The sequence below is a fragment of the Coenobita brevimanus genome, chromosome 97, assembly GCF_032717465.1.
Source record: "Coenobita brevimanus isolate Jiangsu-jjx chromosome 97, ASM3271746v2, whole genome shotgun sequence".
NCBI classification, from domain to species: domain Eukaryota; kingdom Metazoa; phylum Arthropoda; class Malacostraca; order Decapoda; family Coenobitidae; genus Coenobita; species Coenobita brevimanus.
Genome location: NC_137050.1, coordinates 7,892,140 through 7,904,500, shown reverse-complemented (window position 1 = coordinate 7,904,500; position 12,361 = coordinate 7,892,140). Strand labels below are relative to the sequence as shown.

The 12,361-nt window shown below is 44.4% G+C and overlaps 1 non-coding gene across 1 annotated transcript; it reads left to right on the top strand.

Moving 5' to 3' along the window:
• Positions 1 to 3,113: 3,113 nt before the first annotated feature.
• Positions 3,114 to 3,186, top strand: TRNAK-CUU (transfer RNA lysine (anticodon CUU)). The gene has a single exon. It is a non-coding gene; the product is annotated as a tRNA-Lys (tRNA).
• Positions 3,187 to 12,361: the final 9,175 nt, after the last annotated feature.

Below are 12,361 nucleotides of genomic sequence, written 5' to 3'. Positions count from 1 at the left end.
AGACATTTTGACCAACTGAGTAAGTGGGAACGAAACTGGCTTTTGAATTTGCTAAGCATAATATTTTCCAGCTTAACTGCGAATACATAGTGATAACCAGTCATATTTTTCTTTTCTGTATATTTAAGTAGCATTTTGTTTTAGTCTATTAAAGTAATGAAAACTACCGTATATTTGAACCGACTAGGTTATTTACAGCACTGATGAATAGAAAAAAAAAAAAAAACTGAATTTGTGAACATGGTGAACAGTGCTGCATTTTCATTGTTCTTCCTTTTCTTCTTGTTTTGCCGGTTGATCCAGCATTGAGTGATTTTTCTCTATTCGTTATCCTGTGAACTTTAGTGTATACGGTACCGGTATCCTTTTACATTATATTGTGATCCAGCTTTTGCATGTCTTCCAATTGAATGCTATAATATTCATTTTACGCGTGAATCTTGAACGTTTTATTTTATTTATTTTTTTATTTATTACTATTTAATGCCATGTTCATTCTTTTAAATCATTGTGTCGATTTTTCTTTTTAATAATGTTTGTGAGCACGTTGGACATTTCTTTGCCCTTGCTTGTATTTTTTTGGTCCCCTTCCCCCCCCCTTTTTTTTTTAGGCGCGTTGGTGCCATGATTACAATATATCAAGAGGCAGGTAATCACAAGGAACCCCCCATGGCCGGGAAAAATGGTGGTGTAGGCGTCGGGTGTGGATCACGGCAGGTAATTCCCCTCCGTGCCATCCCAGCCTGTCCCCTTCACGCACCCCTCACCCCTTACCCCTTCACCTCATCACCCACACCCTCCCCCTCTCCCCCACAAACACCACACCCCCATCACCTCCCCTTTCACCCTTCTCCCCCACCACCCTGCTCCATCCCCACCCCCATATTCCACCCCCATCCCACGTCCCCATCCTCTCCTCTCCCCTCCACCACCCTCTTCACTTTACCCCATTCCCCACACCCCCACACCCGTTACACCCACTCTCCTTTTCCTCCTTATCCCGTACTCCTCTGCCTCCCTCCGTTGATGAAAAATCCGGGATGGAAAACGTGTGTTTGTGAGAAAGAAAAATGCAGCCGTACTGAAAAATGAAGTATCGTCATTCTTCAGGGTGGGAAACTGAATGAAAATGATTATACAACCGTGGCGGCCACAGATATACAAGTAAATGAAGAACCGTCACTGGAGGCCATAAATCGGGTGTGCGAAAGTGAAAAATATTATATATAGTGTCATGTTTTTGGGTCCACTATATTAATAAACACTGTACTAGCTGTTGTTCTGCCCCAGGTTCGGCTGACACATGAAGCCGGTGGAGTGCAGGCTGAAGTTTCCTTTCGTTTGCAGTCCACCGTTCTGTTGGGGCGGGTGGGTTGGTAGGGAAGATGAGGAACGTTTGCATAACCAGGCAGCGGAGCCACCAGATTTTACTTGTGCATCGGAGTGAAGGGGTCCTTCTCCAGCGCCAATACACTAATAAACGATGCAACTGTACCACCAACTAAGAATAATCGTCACTTCAGGTTGGAAACAGGTTTTTACGTGGTACAGTGTATGCTCGACTTCAGCAGCTATGTGTTGCATTCTGTTCAGTCAGTTTAATTAAAGCAAGATGATATATACTGTAATCAGCCTAAATTGGGGGGTTACTATTCATTACCAGATAGGCGGCTACACCAGAACTTAAAAAGAACTCAAAAGCGGTATCGTTCAGGATCAGTTTTATCGAACATTAGGGTGACGAATGATTACTTCTCTTAAACTGCTACCCTCCCATATTCTCTGTACTTCTTCAGTTCGACGACGTCATGGTTTATTCTTGCTGCTCCCAGACAAGTTTATTCAGCGTAGGAGAAACTTGGGGAATTGGAGGGGCAATGTTTAGCCTTCATGGACCCCTTCTCGAACAGAGGCCCTTCCTAACGTGAATAAAATGTCTGATGGCGGCTTGAGTAAAATAAAAAATGTCATCGCAGTGAAGGGGTAAAAAAAAAAAATATGATGGTGAAATTTTGAGACTGTGATTCAGGTTACGGGAAGATTTTTTTTTTTTCTCGTGTGAAAGAACAACACGAGTTTTGGCTGGAATGAAACTGAAAAAAAAAAAAATAGTGGAAGGGTTTAAACAAAAGAGAAAGAGAGAAAAAAGAATGATGGTGAAATTTAGGGACTAGGGTGCGTGATTGAAGTTAGGAGAGGAGGGGGTAAAATTGTATCGGGTAAAAGAATAGCCCAAGTTTGTGAGTAGTTTACCACCTCCTGTTATTAAAAAGTTTCCCTCACAGCCTGCGGGACCACGCGCCAAAACGCTTCCGGGCCCCGCCAACACCGACACTGCTGGCCTGGCTGGAGAGGAGGATGCTACAATGTATTTTTTACTCCGATTTTTGCGCTTTTTTTTTTTTAACTCTTGATTTTTTCTTTATCCCAGTACGGTACTCCTTTGTAAAACTCTGGATTTATTAGTCCTCCTCACTGTGCTTTTTACTTTATTTTTTCCCTTCCCTCCCTTTTTTAGTAAGTCGATTAGTCCAGCCTCACTCACCGGGGCGGCCAAACTTACTGTGTCCCTAACTGTGTCATCCACTAACTCACTCACTTTCTTACGGAGCCACTGTCCCTTTTTGATGGATTAAATCTATTAAGGTGCAAGCATCGAGTTTAATGAGCGTCACACATAATTGTGGGAGAGTGTTGAGTGGTGGATGGTATCGGTGGTGTGGCTGGGGTGTATGTTGGATGTTTATGGGATGTATCTGGATTGCGTATGTGGTGTGTGTCTCACTTGCGTATCCAAAGACAAAGGACACGTTTGGGAAATCTTGAGATGATGGGTACGGTTGGGGTGAGTGCGGCTACTAGGGGTGTCATTTGTATTATTTCCTTTAGTACAGCTAGATTGTTCAGCGGCTGGGAAAGGCCTCTCGTATAGAAAGGCTTAATGACTCTCAAGAAAAATATGTAACAAAATGAATCATATTGGTTCGTTCTTGAATATAGAATTATATACAGTAACAAAGTGAATCGGTTAAATTTGTTGATTCTTGACTATAGAACTAAAACAATGGCCGGCAAGTCAATTGTATTGTCTGACCAAACTATTACGGCAGTAAGCCCGGCTAGTTCAGTCGGTAGAGCACGAGACTCTTAATCTCGGGGTCGTGGGTTCGAGCCCCACGTTGGGCGGTACACATTTTTATCCGTTAAGGCTTCACCCCTGTATCTTTGGTGGCAGGTACAATTGGGATGCTGTTGGTGATTATCGTATGGCCCTAAAATTTCTCCCTGCACTCCTCATCCTATTCCTACCGATCCATGTCTTCTTTTTTTCGCGTTATTTTCCCCCTACTGTTACATGTCTTTTTCGCAGTGCTATTATTTTCCTATTGTTACACGTCTTTTTCGCGTTGTTATTTCTCATACGTGACAATTTTTTAGCTTTTGAGGGACTTTTACTAGTGATGTTTAATGGGGACTATTTCTAACCCTAATACAGGTTTCCCCGAAGGTAAATAAAATCGTATGGAAATTAGAGAATAAAATAAGAAAAAAGACGTCATCGTAGTGAAGGAATTAAGAACACCCTTACTTTCCTTTTTATTTATTTCTGCTGCTTAATAGTCTTCATCTGGCACATATATATATTTTTTCTTGACTGTCTGGATGCCTTGTGCACGTTCTTCATGGTCCACTCTAATTTTCTTTCAGGCCAGACTCCTTCCTTTCTTTTCCTTCCTTCCTCTCTTTTCTTTGGCTTCTTTCTCTTCCTTGCCATTCTTTACTTAATGCCTTACCATCCTGCCATCTATTACTCTTCCTCTTCCTGCCCCATTCTCCCCTTCATGCAACTTAGAATGGTGTATAAGACCTCCCTCTCTCTCTCTCTCTCTCTCTCTCTCTCTCTCTCTCTCTCTCTCTCTCATTGTTTACCTATGAATGGAGAGGTACCACCATGAATGAGTTATTTTTTCCCACCATTGTTTATATATCCCTTTTGTTCCTTCATTTTCAGATTTATTTTCTTTATTTTCGTCCTGCGTTGATTAGAAGCTTTGCCGTTTTTTTGCTCCTGTTTCTTTTGTTTTCGTTCACCCTGGGGAGGCGAGCATCGGTTTTTCGCTCAATACTTTCCTCGTTGTCAGTTTTGTGTGGATGGTCTTGCCTGTGGGGTGGAAGTGAGTGTTGTCCCAGGCTTGAGTGATGAGTGACTGGAGATGCGGGTCATTTTCCCTCATGGCTGGTACTCTGGTATTTCTCTACTCGCATGTTTTTTACTTTTTTTTTTCTGTTTCTGGATCCTATACACAGCATGCATGATAGTGGGTATAGGGCTTGGATAGTGATGGTGGTGATGATGATGATGATTATTATTATTGTTGTTGTTAATGACTTAGGTTAGCACTGTCGAGGCAGCCAAAGTTTCGTTTTTTTTTTTTTTTCCAGTATGATCATGTTAATGCGTATTCTGTCATCTCCATGCACTTCTGTTCAGCTTAAGTGAGCCGTCTACCTGTAGACATTGGATATACCTTTCATTACCTTCATCGCAGCAGACTTTTCTTTAATAGGATAAATTCGTCTGATAGAAAGAATAAAGGCTTTCGTAATGAAGGAGTTAATAGCAAAGGAAGCCAAAATTCTTGATAAAAAAAACAAAAACAAAAGCAAAGGGTTTTAACAAGGGGCCAAAGCTCTGAGAAAGTATTAGAAAGGTAAGAAAAACTATACTAATTTTACTCTAACTTGGCCTGAAATGCCATCTCTCCATCGTGCCTGCAGAGGTATAACGATAGATTGACACTGAGATACTGTGCTAGTCACGAAAAAGTGCCGTAGAGAGAATGAAGAGCCGTTGTATTGTATTTACCACTGAGCTACGTGAAATAAGCAGCGAAAGGATGAAATCTGGGCCAAGTTAAAATGAATGATCTACAGTCTTAGCCAGCCAAGGATAAAGGCATTGGTTAAAGATAGGAATTTCGGAAGATTTACATTTATAACAGCTGTAATGAGGGTAGGTTAATTAACTTTTACCAAGGTTGTTATCCTTAGTGGAAAATAATCTCTTACATTTTTTCTTTCTCTTTCCCATTTTCTTTTGATTATTCCTTTTTCCTTTCTTTCTCTTTTCCTTTTTTTTTCGTTTTTTTTTTTTTGTGAGCAGTGATGGTATGACGTGGAACATACTTGCCAATATATAACAACTTTTCCTTTTTACAGCGTAGTGTTATGACGTGAAAAAATATTGAATATATTGGTAGCTGGTCAGTTTGCATATTTTCTTTTTTCCCCCCATGTTAGTGTACACGTGTATGCTCTGAAATAGGCCAGTATGTATGAATGTCCATTTGTATATTAACTGGGATTTCACATGTAGAGTTTTATTTAAATTTATCTGCTTATTTACTGGAACTTCCTCTTTATTTCTGTGTATGCCGACTTGCTTATTTAGTTACTGGTATTTTCGTTTGTGTATATTTGTTTGTTTGGTTATTGTCACTTGTTTATTTGATTGTTTGTTTGTACTGCTACTTCATTTATTTATATATATTTGTTTGTTTATCTGCGTACGTCATTGGTATATATGTTTGTTTGCTTAGTGTTACCGCGTCGTTCTCTGTCCATACCGCCAGGCCGTACCGAACAATAGCGTCCTGCTGTTCACGTTTTAGGATATTTCGCAACGCTTCCTCCTCAGCGATTTATTTTGCCCGTTGGACCGTTATGTTCTCTTTATGTTAATATTGCACACTGTGTCGATATTTAAAGTGATATAAATAACCTAGTAGAGAATATTAAGAAGTAAATCGCTAAGGAATGGGAGCAGCGGATAAATAACCTACTAGAGATTATTAAAAAGTAAATCGCGAAGGAGAAGGTGTTAGGCTTGTGAAATACCAGAGAATATTAAAGAGTTCCATGCAAAATAAATCGCAAGGGAAAAGGTGTTACGGAACTTACTATGTCAGAGAAAGTACGGTCCATTTTTTTGTCCCCAGCGTTAGATTGACCATTCCTGTGTTTGGTTGACGTCACGTGATGGTGTAACGAGGTGGTGGTAGGGGTGAGGGATGGCGGTAGTAGGGATGAGGGATGGTGGTAGTAGGGATGAGGGATGGTGGTAGTAGGGATGAGGGATGGTGGTAGTAGGGATGAGGGATGGTGGTAGTAGAGATGAGGGATGGCGGTAGTAGGGATGAGGGATGGTGGTAGGAGGGATGAGGGATGGTGGTAGTAGAGATGAGGGATGGCGGTAGTAGGGATGAGGGATGGTGGTAGGAGGGATGAGGGATGGTGGTAGGGGTGAAAGATGGTGTTTACGTAAAGATGAGGGATGGGGGTAGGGATGAGGGATGGGGGTAGGGATGAGGGATGGGGTAGGGATAAGGGATGGTGGTAGGGGTAAGAGATGGTGTTTATGTAAAGATGAGGGATGGTGGTAGAGATGAGGGATAGTGGTAGGGATGAGGGATGGGGTAGGGGTGAGGGATGGGGTAGGGGTGAGGGATGGTAGTAGGGATGAGGGATGGTGGTAGAGATGAGGGATGGTGGTAGGGATGAGGGATGGTGGTAGGGATGAGGGATGGTGGTAGGGATGAGGGATGGTGGTAGAGGTGAGGGATGGTGGTAGGGATGAGAGATGGTGGTAGGGATGAGGGATGGTGGTAGAGGTGAGGGATGGTGGTAGGGGCAAGGGATGGTGGTAGGGGCAAGGGATGTTGGTAGGGGCAAGGGATGGTGGTAGGGGCAAGGGATGTTGGTAGAGATGAGGGATGATGGTAGGGGCAAGGGATGGTGGTAGAGATGAGGGATGATGGTAGGGGCAAGGGATGGTGGTAGAGATGAGGGATGGTGGTAGGGGCAAGGGATGGTGGTAGGGGCAAGGGATGGTGGTAGAGATGAGGGATAGTGGTAGGGGCAAGGGATGGTGGTAGTAGGGGTGGTGGTAGGAATGAAGAATGATCGTGGTAAGGATGAGAGGTGGTGGTAGGTGTGAGGGATGGTGGTTGGAATGAAGGATAATGGTAGTAGGGATGGTGGTGGGATGAGGGATATTGGTTGTGAGGATGGTAGTGGGGATGAGGGATGTTGGTAGTTGGGATGCTGGTAGGGATGGTTGTAGAGATGAAGAGTGGTGGTTGCAAGGATGGTGATATGGGGATGAGGGGTGTTGGTAGTTGGGATGGTGGTAGGGGTAAGGGATGGCGATTGTAAGGATGGTGGTATAGGGATGAGGGATGGTGGTAGTAAGAGTGGTAGTAGGGATGAAGGATGGTGGTAGAGATGATGGACTGTGGTAGTAAGGATGGTAGGAGGGATGGAAGACAGTGGTGGTAGGGATGGTGGTAGGGATGAGGGATGGTGGTGGTAGGAATGGAGGATAGTGGTAGGAGGGATGGAAGACAGTGGTGGTAAGGATGGTGGTAGGGATGAGGGATGGTGGTAGTGGCGTGCTGCAGACTGAATGGTAATTGCGGTGGCGGAATGTTGGTTGGCTGGGTTATTGAATATTGGTAGAGCGTAGACGGGATTGTGGTAGTAGTGGTAGTTCTTTGATGATAGTTGATGTGAGGGGGTTAGGTGAAGGAATGTTGGTAATAGCTTTAATGTTGGTAGCTGTGAATAATTTTAGTAGTCAGGTGATGGAATGTTGGTAGGGTGATGGAAGTTGGTTGGAAGGTGGTGGAATGTTGGTAGGAGGGTGGTGGAATGTTGGTAGGAGAGTGGTGGGATGTTGGTAGTCTCGTTAAGTGAGTAGAAATGTTGGTTGGAGGGTGGAATGTTGGTAGAAACTCAAGTATTGTTGGTTGTGGAGGAATGTTGATAGTAGGAAGGAAGAATGTTGTCTGAGATGTTGACGTAATGTTGATGATATTGGTGGTGAGGTTAAATGTTGGTAGTTCGGTGGAATGTTGGTAGGAATGTTGGTAGTCTGTGTAGCCAGATGGGGTGTTGATAGTCTGGTTGATCGGTTGCAAAATGTTGGTAGGCTGGTGGAATGTAGAATGTCTTTTATGTTGGTAATGTTGTCAGAATGTTTGGCAGTGTTGGTAGTTGGTGAAGTGTTGGTAGTAAAGTGTTTAAAATGTTGTTAGTGTTGGTAGAAATGTTTGGTTGTGTTAGTAGTAGTGGTATGTTGGTAGAAGTGTGTAGTAATGTTGGCAGAAGTTTATGGTAATGCTGATAGGTGGAATGTTGGTAGAAGTGTGTAGTATTGTTGGCAGAAGTTTATGGTAATGCTGATAGGTGGAATGTTGGTAGAAGTCAGTAATGTTGGCAGAAATGTTTGTTGATGTTGACAGAAGTGCATAATTGTGTTGTTAGTTAGGTGGGATGTTGGTAGAAGTGTCTAGTAATGTGGTGGAATGTTGGAAGAAATGTTGGTAGTGTGGTGGAAGGGTGATATGTATGTTGGTAGTGTGGTGGAATGTCGGTGGATGTTGGTGTGTAGTGGAATGTTGGTAGAGATGTTGGCAGTGTTGTGGAAATGTTTGTTAGTGTTGGTAGTGTGGTGGGATGTTGGTAGAAATGTTGGCAGTGTTGTGGAATGTTGGTAGATGTGTTGGTAGTAGCGGGAGGAGTGTGGGTTTCTGCCCATGTTTAGGGAGTAACCACTTTCACCCCCGCCCTCCCCTCGTGTGTGTGTGTGTGTGTGTGTGTGTGTGTGTGTGTGTGTGTGTCTCTCTCTCTCTCTCTCTCTCCCCTTATTAACTTACTTTTTCCCTCTCTTCCCCATTTTCTCTCCCTCTTCCAACGCCATCAATTTTCTCTCCTTCTCTCCCTCTTCTCTCACTTCCTTCCTCCCTCCCTCTCCCTGACTCACTTTTGCCTGCCAGTTCATTAAGCCGTTAACTTTCCGCCAGTCGTCCTAATTCTGTTGTGATCTAATATTGCGTTTTCTCCATGCAGCCTCATCATGTTTTCATTTTTATCCAGGTTTTCTTTTTATCTCCCTTCTTTATCTCTCGGTGGAGCCGTAGGTGGTCAGGTGCGTAGCGTATTCGTCTACTGTACTCCGTTCACTTTAGCTGGACGTAGTTTGACACAAGAATACGGTGCTAATCACAAAGAAGTGCTGTGTTAGGGATGTAGAGCCGTGTTATTATTGTCTTATTCTGCCACTGAGCCACGAAGAATGAGCTGCAAAAAAGGAAGAAAATCTCCGCCAAGTCAAGGTGAACGAACTATAGTTATCTTGAGAGAGGTTCGATCCCACCCGGAGGCGGTCATTTAAGCGGGCGCAGTAGTGTGTTTCTTACCTGTTGTACATGTTTACACCCTGTCGCAGTTCTGTTTACACCCTGTCGAAATTCCGTTTACACTGTCGAAATTCCGTTTACACTGTCGAAATTCTGTTTACACCCTGTCGAAATCTGTTTACACCCTGTCGAAATTTGTTTACACCCTGTCGAAATTTGTTTACACCCTGTCGAAATTCTGCTGATGACGTGCCTGTACCGCATAGCTTACTGACACAAAACACTGCTATTTCAACACATGGTCTCTACCCTTCACTCCAAAAACCTTTCTCATACTCGCCATACTCTGCAAAAGCTTCCCTCATACACTGCAAAAACCTCCCTCATACCCTCCAAAAGCCTTCCTCATACCCTCCAAAAGCCTCCCTCATACACTGCAAAAGCCTCCCTCATACCCCGCAAAAGCCTCCCTCATACACGGCAAAAGCCTCCCTCATACACTGCAGAAGCCTCCCTCATGCACTGCAAAAGCCTACCTCATACCCTGCAAAAGCCTCCCTCATACACTGCAAAAGCCTCCCTCATACACTGCAGAAGCCTCCCTCACACTGCAGAAGCTTCCCTCATACACTGCAAAAGCCTCCCTCACACCCTCCAAAAGCCTCCTTCTTACACTGCAAAAGCCGCCCTCGTATCCGGCAAAAGCGCTCGCGCGCACACACACACACACACACACACACACACACACACACACACACACACACACACACACACACTACTGTTTGTCTCCTTTATTAATGTAGTTTGAGATAGTTTATTCTCTGAGTGAGTGTTGTTGATGGTGATGGTGGTTATGGCGGTGGTGATAATGATGATGATGATGATGATGATGATGGAGAAGGGGGAGTTTGACGATCATATTGTTTACAAAATCGAACACAACAGATATGAAATACGACTTGAAGTTAATTTACCATCTTAGACCTCATTGGATTTGACACCTCATTCCTTACCAGAGAGAGAGAGAGAGAGAGAGAGAGAGAGAGAGAGAGAGAGTGAGTATTGCCTATATACACAGACCACACACACCTTATTGCCCTTATTAGGTGGTCTGCCCTAAATATTAATACAAAGACTTGCTTCATAGTTAAAGAAGTGGGAGAAATAGGGGAGAGAGAGAGAGAGAGAGAGAGAGAGAGAGAGAGAGAGAGAGAGAGAGAGAGAGAGCGGGGTGGGCCTACAGCCGGTCACCTTGGCACTCCCCTGACCTCACCTCACCTGCCCACACCTGGCTCACCTGACTGACGCAAGATGGCTCTCTCTCTCTCTCTCTCTCTCTGCCTACCTACCTATCTATCTATATATCTATGTCTTTTTTCTCTTTATATATCTATCTGTATCTATCTATCTATCTGTCTGTCTGTGTCTATCTATCTATCTCCACCTATCTGTCTGTTTGTCCCTATCTGTCTGTCAGTCCGTCTGTCTGTCTACCAACTTATCCATCCGTCTATCTGTCTAATTTGTGTTCTTCATTTTATTTTTCTTCTGCTCTTCTCTCTCTCTCTCCCTCCCTTCATTCCACTCCATCTCTTCCCTTTCTTCCTCCTTTCCCTTTCTCCCTTTCATTTCTCCCTCCCTTCCCGTTCTCTCTCCCTTTCATTTCCCCCTCCCTTCCCTTTCTCTCCATTACTTTTATCTCTCCCTTCTCTTGTTCTCTCCCTTCCCATTTATCCCTGCTCCTTCCCTTCTGTCCTTCCTTCACATTCCCTGACCTTCCCTTCATTACGTCCCTGATTTTCTTTCCTCCCTCCTTCCTCTCTTCCTCCTAACTCCTCCCTCTTTCCTTTCTCTCCTCCCTTTATCTTATTCCCTTTCTAGGTGAGGAGGTAAAGACTGGAGTGTTAGTGGGAGGGACAGGACAGAGAGAAGACAGACGGTGAAACAGAGGATAGTTATAGTAATGGATTGTGGTATGTGTAGATTAAAATGAGGGTAGGACAGACACAAGGAATGGACAATGAAACAAGATAGTGGTAAGGAGTATTTTTGTTTGACTTACGTGACATTCAGGGGAGCTCGAACCCACTCCAGTGCCTCCCACAAACGTGAGGCCGGTACCATACCAACTGAGCCACCGAATCCCCCCTCCCGTTAGATGTCATGTCAAAGGTCAGGTGTTCACACAAGGTCCCCTCTAATCATATATTGACCCCCAGGTAGACTAGCCTTTATGTATTGACAAGACGCTGACTATTGGATCTGGTGACTGCAGGGGAGGGGAGGGGAGGGGAGAAGGGCCGAAGTTATGAGGGAGAGGACGTGGGGCTCAGGAAATGTGGGGGTGATGGGCTGTGGAGGGGAGAGATGTGTTGTGGGAGTGGGGGAGAAGTAGATGATTTGTGGATAGAGAGGATGTGTTGCGGTGGGAGGGGGAAAGAGGAGTGGGGGAGACCGTAGGGGAAGGGGATGTTTAGTGAGGCGTGTGGAGTTGGGAGGAGAGAGAGAGAGAGAGAGAGAGAGAGAGAGAGAGAGAGAGAGAGAGAGAGAGAGGAGGAAAATGTGGAAGGGAAGGAAGATGAAAGAGATGAAATTGCAGGGAGTAAGAGGAGGGAACAGATGGTTGAGTGGAGGGAAGGAGAGTGGAGTGGTGTTAAAGTGGAGAGAGAGAGAGAGAGAGAGAGAGAGAGAGAGAGAATGTTATTGCAGAGGTAGTTATGTTAAAGAGTTGGTTTTGCTGCAGTCTGGTTCTATTGGACTTATCCCCGATGGACCGCCGATTTCCGGACACTTCAACCGAACGCACCCAGAGATTTTAGTCGAGATTAAGTTGAAGAACAGTGCTTGAGTGTGTAGTGCATGGGATGATAGAGAAGGAAATATTATATGTGCGGTTAGCTAATAATCTGTCTTATCCATCTATTGCCAGACGCCTCAGTCCCGTAAGGGTTGGCCACAAACAAATCGCCTCCATGTCTCCCGGTCCCCTCCATTTCACTGCCCTACTCCCAGCTCACACCCCCCTCTCTCATGTACCTAATGATGTCAGTAATTGGGAACATTCTCCATCAACCCAGTAAGTTTGGTGTCTGACTAAACCCCTGCTGCGGCGAGACGGTTTTAGACGGTTTTATTCAACTTAGGAGACCCCCCCCCTCATA